Genomic DNA, 16,337 nt, shown 5'->3' on the forward strand with positions numbered 1-16,337 from the left:
TTTTAATTAGTGCTGAGCACATTTGATTTATTTTTTCCACAAAATTACTGGAAGCCATCTCTTGCACCAAAGTTGGAGCTTGACTGCTTTTTACTGAAAATCAGCAAGATTCTTCCCAGTCAGTATTTTCTCTTTGCCTTTTGCAGTCGATTATCTTTCAGGCTCACTAAACATCTTCTTTGCTGGCTTCTAAGAAGTGTACTTACTAGCCAGTAACTGAATTTTATTAAAACTCTCAGAATTACTAGCCCTTATCTCTCAGTTTCTTTTTTCACACTGGAAGAGATGTACTTAAGCTGTTTGTCAGTGTGCAGCCAACTTAGAAGTCTCCCAAGATGGAAATATATTTTAATACAGAGTATTAAGTAAGCCCTAGTTTGGAAAATTTGAACAATACTTCTCTGACTGGAGAGGTTTTGAACGGAGCTGTGACATTTTATAGGGTCTATGTTTGGCTATCGAAAAAAAATATCCTCGAATGGCTAATTATCATACATAAAACATCTAATCATTCAATTACTGAAGACTTCTTTCTTCAAAAATAAATTCATTGAATGGCCACAGTTGGCCAACAACCAGGAAGTACCACAATCCATAAGGTAAGTAAAGGAAACCTTTTAAATTTGCCCTATTCCCCACTGTAGTGCAATCTTAGAGTTAGTTTGCATAGTTAGGAAGGATGTGGGGGGGGGAGTAAAGCCTCCCACCTTGGTTGATTGTGTTCATGATGTTGGCCAACTATGACCATTCAATGAATTTATTTTCGAAGTAAAACATCTTTGGTACTTTAATGTTTATATGTTTTACATATGATAATTAGCCACTCAAGGATATATTTTTTAGATAGCCAAACATGGACCGCATTTTTGTACTGTAGTGTACAGCAATGGACAGGTATAACTTTTTTAAAAAGATACTAAAAGGCATCATCTGGCATTGTAGCACTTTCCTTCTGATCCAAAATGGTGACATTCTGCTTTGTACTTTATGAGGTGGAACACATTTTCCCAATCTGGCTCTATTCCAGAGTAATATACACTATACCTGAGATATGCTTCTTTTACCAGACCTCTGACATCATGGAGGATGCTAGTGAAGTTTTAACATTTTGCACTGAAATGCAACACTACAAAAGAGTAAAGTACAGGAAAGAAAAGAAAGGATCAGTTATTATATATTATTGAAACACTGGCATGCCACATAATTCTTTTTACATCTGTGCAGCCAATAACTGCTCAACAGCTGTCAGAATATCTGTCAAAGCTTGGCACTTGTTAGTTGTCATAAGAGCTGTCAGACTATGGGTATTCAGTCAGGTAGTACACTAAGAGGTTGCAGAGATGGTTAAGAAGTTTCACAGTAGAATGAGTTGACTCTGTCGGATAGAATATAGTGATGTGATATATTTTTGTTGACCTTATTGAAGATGTTTTTTAGCCATGAATTTTATTTTGACAATAAATGGTTTCTTTCATTGAAGGGAAAGGTTAAGGGGGCTATAGCTAACCCCATATATATGGATTTATATATGGGATATGCTGAACTGCAATTCATAATATTTTTGCCAAAAGTAAATATGTGAAAATTCCAGGTGACTGCTAACTCTTGTGGAAGCAAAGTTTAGAAGAACTGCATTTTTTGTTTTATTTGAATAACAACTATCCATGGATTTATCTCACTGCAAAATTTAGTTTGTTCACTATTGATTATTTGGATGTTTCAGTTATCAAATGTTAAATGATTCAGTAATGACTTTCATATATTGTAAACCTTTCTTGAGAAATGTCAGTATATAGATGCCATCCTGGGTTTGTGCCAAAATAGGGATCCTGGATTTGTAAAGGATAATATCCCATATTTGCAACTTTTGCATCATATAAGAATATGTAATAATGACAATGATAATAAGTCTGATTGAGTTTGCTAACAGGAATATAGTACCCACTTCGTTTGACAAGCTTAAGTTAAAGCTTCATTTTGTGTGAAGGAACATTTGCTTGAACAAAAAAGAAAGATGAATTTAATAGCAATCTGGTTTCATTTACTGCTACTTATGAGAATATTTTTTTAAGATTAAGCAATTATTACATGGAGTCGGGCCAAATCTTACTGCTAACAGATTCTTTAAAAATCTGTAAAAGAGACTTGTACTTTTATGTCACATAGGAATGAAAATATAGGTCAACACCTGTCAATGTGTAAAATTCTACACATCCCACATTTTAATCAAAGACTTTTTATATGACAGCATTGGGGCTAATGATTTTTTTTTTTGTAAAAATATATGTAAAACAAATAAGTCAGCTAATAATAAAGAGTGTTTGGAATTCATTGATTAATAATGTGTTTTACAGAATGTGTTATTTATCTTATGGTATGTATTTGTGTTTTGTTGTACATGGGTGATTCTTCTGGTCCCCTTAAGCAAATAATGTCACTTTACCTCAGTGATCTATACTGCAAAAGGAATGTAGTACTCTGGTTAAGCATATATCTGCACATCCAGATGCTATTTTTGAATTTATTGGAATAGATATGATAGTGAGTACTCCTCCCAATAAATACAACAAACAATGATCATTTGGCAAAAAGAAAAATATTGGATAATAAATTTGGGAGATATGTATTCATCTGGGTTGAATGAAAACGTATAGCAAACTGTGCTTTATTAATCAGCTGTGCTTGTGATATGATTGGCTGTGTATGCCAATAATCCCACCTTTTTTGCATTACATGATGTGATTTGTGGTCAAAACCTAGCTTGCTGTAAAGTAATTCAATTTAATTGTGCTATCATTTTTGATGGATATATATATATATATATATATATATATATATATATATATATATATATAGGTTCATAGGTAGGTACTAGGCTATCTGCCCGAAGGCATTTATAAGCTTAGTTGGAATTGTGTTGGCTTTCGCCGCCCCCTTAGATTAGTTCTCTATGCATCTGTCCAGCAGAGCCATTGAAGTGATCCCTGGGGTAAACTTTGTATTTCCCATCCACTTGTCAAGGTTTCTCTTAAAGAGTGTTAGCGAGGAGCTCTGTCTAATGTAGACTGGAATCTTGTTCCAGAGCATGGGAAGTCTCTGGGACAGGAATCTATCCCTCCAGCACATCCTATTTATTGTTGTGGTGAGGTTTAGATCCCTAGAGTGTGTGGCTCGAGGGGATATGGTTTTCTTTAGGTGGAGCATGTCCATCAATTCTGGGTTGGACATGGCTTTGTATGTCAGGCATAGATCACCTCTGAGTAGGCAGTATGCAACCGAGTACAGCTGGATTTTCTTCAGTCGAGCTGTATAGGGCATCTGTTTGAGGCCAGTGATCCTCTTGGTGAGGTACTTCTGTGGTCTTTCCAGCTGTTGCAGGTGTCTTGTAAGGTACATCCCAAATGGGGTGTTGTACTCTATGATGGGTCTGATGAGTGATGTGTAGAGGGACACAATGACCTCTTTTGATCTGGATGTAAACCCTTTTGCGATTAGGTGGACTACATAGAAGGATTTTCTAACCACTTTGGCAATGTGATTATCAAAGGAGAGATTACTGTCTACTTGGGTCCCCAGATCCCTTATGTCTTCCGTATTTAGGGGGCTACCACCTATGTGGTAGTTTTTGGATACTTTGTTTTTTCCAAAGGGGATGACTTTGCACTTTTTCCCATTTAGCTTGAGGCCATGGTTTTGACAATAGGTATCTGTCTCAGTGAGACCCTTTTGGAGGATGTCTGTGTCAGCTGGAGAGTTAATTATAGCCCCTAGTTTGCAGTCATCTGCAAACCTGGTCAGCCATAGACCTCTGTGCTTGCCTGTACCTCTGAGAAGTATATGCTGAACAGGAGGGGTCCTAGGACTAAGCCCTGGGGAATGCCACTTGTAACTGGTTTAGAGTCAGACCTAGCTCCTGCAACTCTTACCATGTGGGTTCTGTCCGTGAGCCAGTTGGCAACCCATCTCATGACATAGGGGTTTATGTTCAGGCTGGTGAGCTTCTCTATAATACCAGAATGGGGAATGGTGTTGAAGGCCTTTGCAAGGTCTAGGTAGGCTATGTGAACCACCTTTCCATCATTTATAGCCTTTGTAACTGTCTCAAATAAGTCTACCAGGTTTAGGAGGCATGATCTTCCCTTAACAAAGCTGAACTGGGTAGGGTCCAGTGTTTGGAGGTTCCCAATGTCTCTGATAATGAGATCCATGATGATGCACTCCATAGCCTTGCAGACCAAGCTAGTCAGGCTTATAGGACGATAGTTCCCAGGGTCTGTTGTGGCTCCACCTTTGTGGAGTAGAATAACCATTGCTGTGCGCCACTCTGTGGGCACATAGACTGTGGAGAGGCTGAGTTTGAACAGTGTGTTTAGGTGAGGGTTTAGTTCATCTTTGAGCTTGTGCAGGATGCAGCCTGGGACACCGTCTGGTCCCATTGATGCTGTGTTTTTGTCTTTGGAGAGGGCTGTTTTAACCTGAGTGTCTGTGATTTCAGGGGCACTACATTCTTCTGGTATCATTATGGGCCCTTTTGGGGTGAAGTTTGCACTAAACCTGTCTGCCAGGATGTTGGTGACATTGGTTGGTTCAGTGTATTTTGTGCCATTCTGCACTAACTCTGAGCAGATCTGAGAACTGCCATTTAGATTCTTGACATAGCTAAATAATGCCTTGTGGTTATCTTTGGTGTCCTTGGCAATTTTTCTTTTGAAGCTAGTCTTGGATGATTTTATGAGGGATTGAAGTTTCTTGCTGTTACTGATCAGGGATGTCATACCTTCTTGGGATTTTATTCTTTTCTGTACTAGTTTCCTCCTTCTATTGTATAGCTTGTTTATGGCAGGGGTCCACCAGACTGGTTTCCTTTTCTTGGAGGAGTGAGTCTTGGCTTTGCTTGGGATAGCACGATCCATGCATTCTTGTAGATGCTTGTAGAGTGCATTAGTAAAGGATTTTTCAGCTTGCACAGCGTTATTCTTTAGCATGGGGGCTTTGAAACTTTCTACCTCGGTCTTAAGTAACGTGAAGTTTGCTTTTGAAAAGTTTTTCACAGTGGTTTCTTTGACCAGGGGTGGGGGCAGAATGTGGATATCCAGAATGATTAGTTTATGGTCAGATCTAACCAGCGAGGGGTTGACCTCCAGTGTGGAACACCGGTCACCCATGTTGGTGATGACCAGGTCCAATATGTTGTCACCTCTGGTGGGGGTGTTGACCAGTTGATCCAGGATGTTTGAGTTTATAAATTCTACGAAATGTTGGGCAAGGGAGTTAGTACTTGAGTAGTTCTCCCAGTTAACGTTTGGGTAATTGAAATCACCCAATATCAGGGTGTTTGGTAGGACCTTTATGTTTTCCAGTGTTTCCAGAAATGTGGAATTGGGGTCCTAGGACATGGTGGGTGATCTGTAGCAAGCTACAATTTGAATTGCAGTTTTGCCCATTGTTAGTTGCACGTGGATGATCTCTGAAGCATCGTGCTGTGCCACTAACCTGGAGGTGTGGGTATCCTTGATGAATATGGATACACCCCCCACCTTTTGTATTTCAGTCCGGATTTTGTGGCCAAAATGTATGGTATGCGTTGTAGCCTGGTAGTGCTGGGGTGCTCTCTGGAGCCTTAAACCAGGTTTCTGTTACTGCACATATATCGATTTTCTCCATACTGAGGAGTTCCTCGAGTACATGCATTTTGAGGTTTAGACTTCTGGCATTGAGTAACATTGCCCTCAGTTTTTTGTTACTTGTGCTATTTACGGCAGTGGGTTTGTCTTTTGAGCCTTGCCTAAAAATGGCACTATGGGGATGGCAAGAGCCTTGGCCAGTATTTAAAAGCCTAAGGGTGACAGATGCAAGCTGTCTCTAGCGAAGCAGCATGGCTTGTCGACCATGTCATCCCAGGCTGACAGACACCGGATCCCCTTTGAACGACACCAGAAGCTTAGCCAATTGTTGAAATTGATAATTTTTCTTTATACCGTGGTATCATTCTTGGTGAGGGCAGGATGCTACTCAAGGTCAGGGTCATACCGGCCTGGGCTACATGATCGGAGAGCTCTTCCATGTCTGTTTTCATGAAGTCCAGGGAGGTACAGCTCAGGTCAGTCACACCAACATGGACAATGACGGATTCATATTTGTACTTGTTCTACACTGATCTGAGTGCTTGTGTTATGTGGCAGATCCTGGCACCCAACAGGCAGCTAACAGTAACCTTCTCCTTGTTCAGCCTAGTGAGTGGGACGTCAGTGTGCCTGACTATAGAGTCACCTATTACTAGTGTGTTGGGTATGTTATTTTGCCTTAAGGGCTGTGATTGCATGGCATGGTTTTGTGAAGTATGTGTTTCATGGTTTGTGTTGGGGGGGTGGAGGTTGCTTGGGTGTCTGCTTTGGAGGTCTCTGTTGCTTTTGCAGATTTTATTTAGAGCCTCCAAGTATGTTTTTATGTATTTATGTGAGTTTTTTGCCGGTGCTGGTTTCATAGGTCTGTGTGAGACTGGTGGTGTGATGGAAGTAGTTCCCTTCTCCTCTTAACTGTCTGGTCCAGTCTGGGTTGAGAGAGCTTAGCCTCCAGTTTGGCTGTATAATTGCATCTCTCGCATGTATTAGTGTTTAGTGGTAGGAGGAGAGGGTTGTCTGTGTACATGAGGCAGTTGTAACACTGCCTCAAAATGCCCAGATTCACCAGCTGGACCAGAGAGTACACTTGAAACTGCCCTTTGGACATGCCTGGATAGGTACAGTGAACTCTTTTACTGATTGGCTGGTAATGTCGAATAGAGAGACTTATCCTTCTCTACAGTATGGGGGGGGGGGGGTCTAGTGCTAAGGTTTATTAGTGCTTGCTATGAGTTTTGAGCAAGTGCCGAGCTGAGAAGTGAATGGTTTCAGTGTTTAAGTTGAAAGTTTGTCTAGTTCCAAGAGAAAAATTGAAGAGTAGACTTTGTGGAGCCGGGAATAGTTATACCCTAGCTAACTGGTACTGCCTGGTGCACAAAACCATGCAAATGCAGGTTTTATAGCAGGGAAATGAAACAGATAGAAATTAGCCCAAAATACCCTATAAACTACTAATTTCTGGGCAGAAACCACTCCTCCAGGGACAGATAGGCTGCTCAAAGCTCCACACTCTCACAGGTGAACAGAGAAACTTCCTTCTATCCAAGTAAGGTATGGGCAAACACAGAAACTTGTAACACAGCCCTGAATTCAGCACTAACCTGAAAACTGGACTATACTAGCTTAGAAAGGTGGGAAAACAAATTTTTTTTTTCAGAAAATAAAGCAGATACAATAAAAAAAAACACTTTAAATGCACAGAAATGACTATCACACTTGAGTGTGTAGCCTACACAGTTAAACAGGTAATTTAAACACAAAAATGACTTTGTTAAAGTGCAGGCAGTAATATAAGTACAATATGTAGCTGAAACAAGCTTTTTAGATCACAGAAACTCTAAAAAATGGTGTTTTAGGCTGAATTAGCTAAAGGCAGCAAGAAAATGCAGGAAAATGATACTTAATCACTCCAAAGTCTCTCTTTTGTCTCTCTGCTGCTGTAGAACTCTGCAGGGCACCAGGCAGCTTGCTGAGCTGTATACATATCAAAATTCAAACACAATGGGGTGCAAGGACCAAACAATATGCAACAAACACAGAAGCATTTCCAGCATTTCCAGCAATTAATGACTCCGTAGTGTCATTTAATAAGCAGGAAGTATACATTTTTAGTGAATCTTGAATCTACTGGGAGACGTTAAGCACCACCTATATAAATACACCATGCATTTTGCACCTTACACATTGGTTTAACCAGTTGTTTCAGGAGCTCTTTTGTAGCCCAGAAATGTTATAAGAAGGTATTTCTCTTTATTAAATTTTAATTAAATCTATGCATTTATATCCCAGAAGAAACATACAATGTTCATAATATTTCTCTATATAGTTTGTGTTTTTAATTTGTTTGGAGCATTTGATTATGCAAAATATTCAAAGTCTATAAATGTGCTTGTTTCATATCTGCAGAAGAAGACTTTTGTAGCTTAAACTGGTTCTGATCTTGTCTGACTTGTTGCTTTTGCTTCATTCACCAAAAATAAAACAAAGTTGGAAAAAATATTTACACAAGGGTACTGGAAGCGTTTTTGTGTTTATATATATATATATATATATATATATATATCGACTTACAAAACATTGAGATGATAACAGTGAAAATCCACTTCATTGAAACCTGAAAATAATGAAACCCGAAACATTGAATCATACAAGTAACCACAAGTCCAGTCTGCACTTAAAGAAACACTTCTCCAGTTAACCACAACACTAAATCAGTATCAGTGGTTTTGCAGGGGTCAAGCCCCCCCGCACCCCGCATGTGGGGGGGCTGCAACCCCCACACCCCACCTCTAAATTATATATACCATCTCTGAGATCGCACTACAGTGAGAAAAGGGTACATTTCCCGATCCTCACTGTACCACAATGTCCATTTCAAACCATTGATACTGATTTAGTGTAGTGTGTGTTTAACCAGAGAAGTGTTTTTTTAAGTGCAGACCAGAACTGTGGTTACTTGTATGGTTCGATGTTCTGGGTTTCGTTATGTTCAGGTTTTGATGAAGCTTAGCTTTGCTGCTATTGTCTCAATGTTTTGTAATTTACGTATATGGGTCTTCGACCTTTTGAAGTAGACCCATATATATATATACATATATATATATATATATATATATATATATATATATCTATATAAATCCCTTTGAGAAGATAGAAATGTTATAACATTGAATAAACTAACATTAAGCTGACATGATTGACCTACATAACTTCAAAATAGAAAGAAAGCAAAGCACAGTATTATCAGGGAAATCATTGGAAGGTGAATAATGTGTGATTGTGAGAGAGTGGGGATCAGGGTAATGGCCCTCTGATCACTACACTGTGATCTCAGAGTTACTATATATAATTAGGAAAGGGTATGGGGGTATAATCCCCAAATGTGGGGTTCTGGGGGCTTACTCCCATGCATTAAAGATGTTTTTGTTTCACTATTGTGCAGGTATGATCATGTCGGCTTGATGTTGAGAAGATCCATGACATTTTAATGTCATCAATTAGATCCATATATATATATATATATATATATATATATATATATATATATATATACACACACACACATATGTACATACATATATATGTCATCATCAGCCCCCTTTTTCCCATTTTTTTTCTACATGGGGTCGGGGTAGCATGTTAACTGTCGACAACTCTCTCAATTCAGTGCCATACTCCTGCCTTCTTCAACACTCATGCCTGACTGTCACATACCTTCTTTCACACAATCCATCCACCTCTTTGCTGGACGTCCTCACTTCCTCTTACCTTCTTTCTGTCTGTCCCAAATCTTCTTCACCAGATATTCTTCTGCTTTTCTACACATGTGCCCAAACCACTGTAATCTGTTATCTTTGATCTTACCTGCAATTAGAGATACTTTGGCTTCTATGTCCTCAGTTCTTCGTCTGTCCCACAGTGTGCATCCTACCACCTTTCTCAGGAACTTCAATTCCATCACCTCTAGCTTCTTCACCTGTTCTGCCTTTACTGCCCAGGTCTCTGTACCATACAGTAGTACTGGTCGCACCACTGTCTTGTGCACCTTACTTTTCAGCTTCTTTGGCATTTTTCTGTCATAGGCTACACCTGAGACTCTATGTCAGTCGACTGCAGCCCCTCTGATTCTAGCTTTGAACTCTTCATTCATACTACCCTTCTTCAACTACCCCCCCCAGATACTTGAAGCTGTTTACCTGTTCCACTATCTTCCCTTCTATCTCTATTCTCAGCTTCTTCTGATTTCCCCAATTTGCTGCCATTACCACCATCTTATCTGTGCTTAGTTTCATCCCATGTGCCTTCAGATTTACATTCCATTCTCCTATCCTTTGCTGAAATTCTATCTCAGAGTCTGCCTGTACTGCCACATCGTCTGCATACAGCAGCTTTGTTGATCCATCCCCTCCAACCTGTTTGCTAATGTAGTCCATCACCAGTATGAACAGCAGTGGGCCCAGAGCTGAACCCTGATGTACACCCACTCTCACTGGGAACCCCTGTGTGAGCCCGAACACTGTTTGTACTTGAGTCATTGGGTCCCTGTACATAGCCTGCACTAATTCTACCAATTTTTCTGGGACTTCAAACCACCTCAGTACTGCCCAGATCAGCTTTCTTAGGACCTTGTCATATGCTTTCTCCAAGTCTAGGAATGCCCAGTTAGACTCTCTCCTCAGCTCTAGCTTCTTCTCAAGTATCTGTCTCAATGCAAACATCGAGTCAATTGTGCTGCATCCTGATCTGAATCCAAACTGCTCATCTCCCATCTTACATTCTACTACTCTCTGTATCCGTTTATCAATCACCCTCTCCAGAACTTTCATGCAGTGTGATAGGAGTTTGATGCCTCTGCACTGCCCTCGGTTGTGAATGTCCCTTTTGTTCTTGTGCACTGGCATGAGTATGGTTATTCTCCAGTCATCTGGGATATGCCTTTCTCTCCACACTGCTATTAGTACCCCTCAGGAGCCATTTCTCCCCTATCTCACCCAACATCTTTATCACATCTGCTGTGACCTCATCTGAGCCTGCTGCTTTCCCTGGCTTCATCTTCCTTGGTGCTGTTCTTACTTCTTCTAGGGGAGGCTTCTCTTCTTCTCTCAATGTAGGCTGTTTCTGGGGAACTACAGCTTATTTGGAGTTTTCTTCATTCAGAACCTGCTGGAAATACTCCTTCCATCTACCTTTGATGTCCTCTGGGCTGGTGAGCAGGTTGTTGCTGGCATCCCTTATGAAGGGTGTCTGACTGTCTTCTTTATCTTTTTGTCTTTGCCTTGCAACCTGATATAGTTTCTTTGTGCCCCTTACTGGGTCACTTTCCAGAAGTTGGTACAGTGCCTCTGATGCCCTATTCTTTGCTATTGCAACTTCTTTCTTAGCTTCTTTTTTAGACAACTAGTAGCCCTTCCTAGCCTGGTCAGTCTTTTCTGGCTCCCACTTCTTCCTGCACTCCTTTCTTTTGATGACTTCCTGGACTTCTGCATTCCACCACCAGCTTTCCTTATGTACCTTATTTCCATACCTGGCTTGGCCACATATCTTTTCTGTAGTCCTAACACATGCTGTTTTTAGGCACTGCCATTCTTCTTCAACTCCATCTATTTCCTCCTCTTCTTGGGGTGCTAGAGCCCTGAGTAATTCCTTGAACTGTTGTACTTTCTCTCCTGTCAACTTCCAGGTCTTCAGCCTGGTCTCTGTTAACCTTTGCTTACAGCTGATTGTGGCAACTACTGGTTTATGCTGTGGGCCGACTGTTTCACTGGGGATGACTTTGCAATCATGGATTTTACCCTGGTGCCTTTTCCTTACTAGGAGGAAGTCTACCTGAGTTGCATGTTGGCTCCTCTTGTATATGATCTTATGACTGTCTCTCTTTCTGAACCATGTGCTAGCTACTTTCAAGCCATTTGCCAGACAAAAGTCTAGAATGGCTTCTCCTTCTTTATTCCTGTTGCCCCACCCATGTGGGCCCAGGCAGTCCTCATAGCCTGTTCTGTCCGTCCCAATATGTGCATTCAAGTCACCCATTATCAACACCAATTCATGTTGTCCTGCTTTATCTAGTAGGTCCTGCAATTGCTGTCTGAATGCACTCTTTTCCTCACTATCACAGCCCTACTGTGGGGCATAGGCTGAGATTATGAATACTGCCTTATTATACTGGAGTCTGACTGCCATGAATCTGTCATTTTTATTTATTATTTATTTTACATTTGTTAACTGAGTTAGTCCAGTTGAGCGTTTAACTCATTTTCAGTGGAGACTCGAAGAGAAAAGCTCCGTAGTCAGTATTTGCATTTTACTTACAATTAGTAAGACATTTTCATTTGCAGCTGAACAAATAGTTAGAGAGATAACATTTACAATAAATCATACAGAAAACAGTTGGGTACAATGTCAGAAATCATACCGCAAAAAAACATTTACTATAAATCATACAGACATCGTACAATGACATACGTCATACCGCAGAAACTTAGGTACAATGTCATGAAAGGAATACAGTGTTCATAATTCCTAAGTGGTTATATACAGTACAGGTACAGGATAAGTAGTAAGGAGATGAAGTGGTTAAGCATAGAGACAGAGGGGTAGATGATTATTAAGCTAGACAGTGGGGGAGAATGGAAGGAGGAGGAACAGAAGCTACGGTTGGGTAGTTTCAGGGAGGATGACTACAGTGGCAGGACCATTTATTTGTTAGGTATCTCCGAATGGCTAGTTTGAAATGCTTGGTTTGGTCAAGTAACCTAATTTCTAGGGGTAATTGGTTCCAAGTTGTAGCAGGGTTATAGTTATAGAGTAAACACCCTGTAATTCTGATGATATTCCTTACTGCCTTCTGAAGCCTCTCTCTCACCACAATTCCTACACCATTTCTAGCCTGCCCTCCACCTGAGTAGTAGACTCTGGAACCCAAGCCAAGTGGCTTTGCTGAACTGCCCTTCCATCTTGTCTCTTGGATACATAGAATGTCCAGCCTCCTCCGTATCATCATGTCATCCATTTCCAAGCTGCGTCCTGTCAGTGAACCTACATTAAGCGTAGCAATTCTCAGTTTGGCAGGTTGGTTGTTTTTTACATCCAGCTTTTGCTCAACAGAGCTATTTCAGGTAACCCAGGCTGGGCAACTAGACACCGACCAGCCAGTAGCTTATTGACCCAGGGCTGATGGGCTTTATGGTGGACATACACTGGCCAATAGGGGGCACATATACCCCCCCACCTTTAGCATGGGTCCCTGGCATGGGTCAGACTAGGCTGCGTCCTCAACCCACTTTTCACCGGTAACTACCTATGCCCATTTTTGGAGACATTAGTCAACATAACCGAATCACCTAGAGCTATATGTATATAGATGGGTCTATATGACTTGGTCGACAGTTCATATGATCGACTGTTTATTTGGTCGACAGTTCATTTGATCGACAAGCATTTTAGGTAGGGGGCTTTGCCCATATATATATGGGATTGTGACAAAAGGAGGTACTGCCAGTACAGCTAGCTGGAATTTTTTTAAATAAGTATATGTCTTTGATGAATACTGAAATGATTTATACAAGATGCTTGTGTTACAAAGGTATTAGAACTGTATGTCATGTGTATATCAAGCTGCTTGCAGAGACGTGTATTGAAAAGGTATTTGCAAAGTGCTGTTTTAAATGTAACCACAATGTGCCCTACTGGCAGAGAACAGAAATGTACATGCAGTGTAGTAACTGTTTAAATGTATATATTTTAACAGTGGAAACTGGAATACAAGAGGTTAACTTCAGTCCAGCAAACTTCAGAAAAATAACTGAAATTAAATTACTTTATGGCTAGGCCATAAAAGATGGGATTCATGAAGCTCTGCGCAAGGATGGCGTTAGCCTTGTGCCGACCGTGTGGCATAGAATTGGCGCAGCAGCACCATATGCATATTAATGAAGGCGCACTGCCGCAACGGCCACATGCATAGGAAACGTGCAAGAGTGCAGGGGGCATGTCTAAGCTCTGTACAGAGGCGTGAACATGTCGGCTGCATACGTGCAACCTAAAATGCTCACTAGTACAGCCTGCCTCTAATAGTAATCACTCCTGTCAGTGTCCGTGGATACTGAAATGTATGCAAAGCATACAAGACAGTTTTACGAACACCAAAATAAAAAGTAAACACAAAGGCACATAGCTGAATATTGAGTCCCCGTCCCTCAAACAAATGACATTTAAAACCCCGTGCTCGTATTCCATTGTAGTGTCGATAGTTATACCAAGTGGAAATGAAACACAGTGTCTTAGCACGCCACCAGTTGCTAAGCATAGCCCAATGGTTAGGGTTACCACCTGTCCCACATTGTGAGGGACAGTCCCCCTCTGGGCAGTTGTGTCCATACCAAAACCGTTATAAATGTTAAATGTCCTGTGATTGTAGGACATAATTATGTCCCGTATTTTATGTAATAGTCCCATACAATACTTATTTCCGTATGTAAAATACCTAAATGTCACAAGAAACAGAATAAGCAACTAAACAAAACAGAATAAGCAACTAAACTGCTACAACAATAAGCTTACATCTAGGCATAAAAGTAAAGTATTATCCTTTGTACTGACCGTGGGTATGTGTTGGCCTGTAAAATCTGATGTGTGTCCCAAAAATGTCCCATTTTGGTCATATGAAAAGGTGGCAACTCTACCAATGGTCAGAGCCTTCGCTCAATATCTGCTCATTCGTGGTCCAAGTCGTCCTTGTCAGGATGGCCCAAAGATGAATCGGTATTACCCGGGTCTACCTACCATGTCATGAAAGATAAGTATTTGCGTGTACCTATGTGAGTGAAGTACAGCATGAGGAAGATCAATAATGCTAGGGTAGTCCTCACAACCATATTTGTACCAGAGATATGTAGTGTACGCAATGTGTTCTGTCAACTGTGCCATGGGCCATTAACCAGAGAAGGGATGGATGGTGTGGAATATGGGGGTGGGGGCTGACGGGTAATGTAATAATTCACCAAGAGGGAAACTGGGTTGGATGCACAATAGGTGAACTGGAGATGTACGAGGGAGCAGTGGGTGAATCAGAAAGAAAACTAAAGAACAAACATTCACTTCCACAATAAAACCTGACAGGCCATACTGTAGAACACAATCCCACAAACATATGAACATTAAAATGTGCGATACACATGTATAGAAACGTTACTGGCACATACCCACATAATGGTCTGGCCTGAACTGAGCCATCCGACCCCAACACACCTGGATACATAATTGAATACCCATCATCCCCTCCACAGCACACCACCACCCCATTCCTGAATGTCCACCAAAACCACCCATACTTGGACTGCTAGCTTGGTACAGCCATATCTGCACATAATGATCCCTATTCATATCTAGTAGGCAGTCTCACCCTAGGCAATCTCAGGATTGCAAACTATTTATTCCTTGCATGTATAACCCTACCTCATTTTCATAAATAAAAAAAAAATCGAGGTTATCGGTCCCAAAATTTTTGGATATCCCTCATGGGATAAGTATCTGTTCTAAAGATTAGAGTTGGCATCACGACATGATGTCCAGTCCCGTAGACATCTGGACACAAGTTATATGAGCAGTAGTTGTCCACAACCCTGCTCAGCCTCCAGCCGGTCCTGCAGAACCTACAACCCGGGATTAAACACCTGACTGTGATGCATGTCTCCCCACGTGCATTATCGGGAATATATACCTTTCACATTCGCATAGTGGCAGTCGGATATAGGGTGTTTAAGGCGCTTTAAAGCCGAAGTAAGTAGGGTTACCACCTGTCCCACTTTAAGAGGGACAGTCCCTTCTTGGGCAGTTGTGTCCTGACCAAAAATAATAAAATGGCATATGTCCTGATATTGTAGGAAATAATTGTGTCCCATATTTCATGTAACAGTTGCATAAAATAGTTATTTCTGTATGTAAAATACATAAATGTTACAAGAAACAGAATAAGCAACTAAATTGCTACAAGAATAAGCTTTCATTTAGGCAAATAAGTAAAGTTCTAACCTTTGTACTGACCATGGGTATGTGTTGGCCTGTAAAATCTGATGTGTGTCTGAAAAATGCCCCACTTTGGCCATTTGAAAAGGTGGCAACCCTAGATGTAAGCGGGTATGCAAGTGTGTGTGCGCGACGGTAAGTGGCGGTGATTCAACGGGATGGGAATTGTAAATAAGCATGTAGGTGTATATGCATGTGTATGTACAGACCGATATATTTACATATATATATATAGATATGAAGAATGAACATTGTCACAATATAGTAGTCATAACGAATGTGAAGGGAAGCAGCAGCAGTGGAACCCCCCGTAATATTTTGTGCTGTTATATCAGGTTGGACAGAGGTGTGCACACCTCTGCATCCCCAACAACAGGTAGGATGCTAAAAGTGGAACTAACTATGTCCCTGTGCTAAGTCTGACTTTTAACTAGGTACAGGGCAGTCCCGGTCCCCAGTCGGACAAGCCTAAACCCGGATGACCACATGAACACCCTGACAATCAAATACATGTATGTGCCAGGACTATAGGCTTTGATGGTATGAATATACTTTGAGTGAGTCAACATGTAGCACAGGGCCAGAGCAATAGGGAATGGCGCATGTGTAGTAGTGTGGCTTTCCCAACAGGAAAATGGATGCCTGCTGTGTTAGTGAAGTGTTGAGGTGTGTGTTCGGGTAACTATGAACCAT

The 16,337-nt window shown here is 41.0% G+C and overlaps 1 protein-coding gene across 2 annotated transcripts in view; it reads left to right on the forward strand.

Moving 5' to 3' along the window:
- LOC122793532 overlaps positions 1–16,337 on the forward strand; it is a 781,784-nt gene that overhangs the window by 689,106 nt on the left and 76,341 nt on the right. The window lies entirely within an intron of this gene.

The sequence above is a fragment of the Protopterus annectens genome, chromosome 2.part0, assembly GCF_019279795.1.
Source record: "Protopterus annectens isolate FY-2018-M chromosome 2.part0, PAN1.0, whole genome shotgun sequence".
Lineage (NCBI taxonomy): Eukaryota > Metazoa > Chordata > Ceratodontiformes > Protopteridae > Protopterus > Protopterus annectens.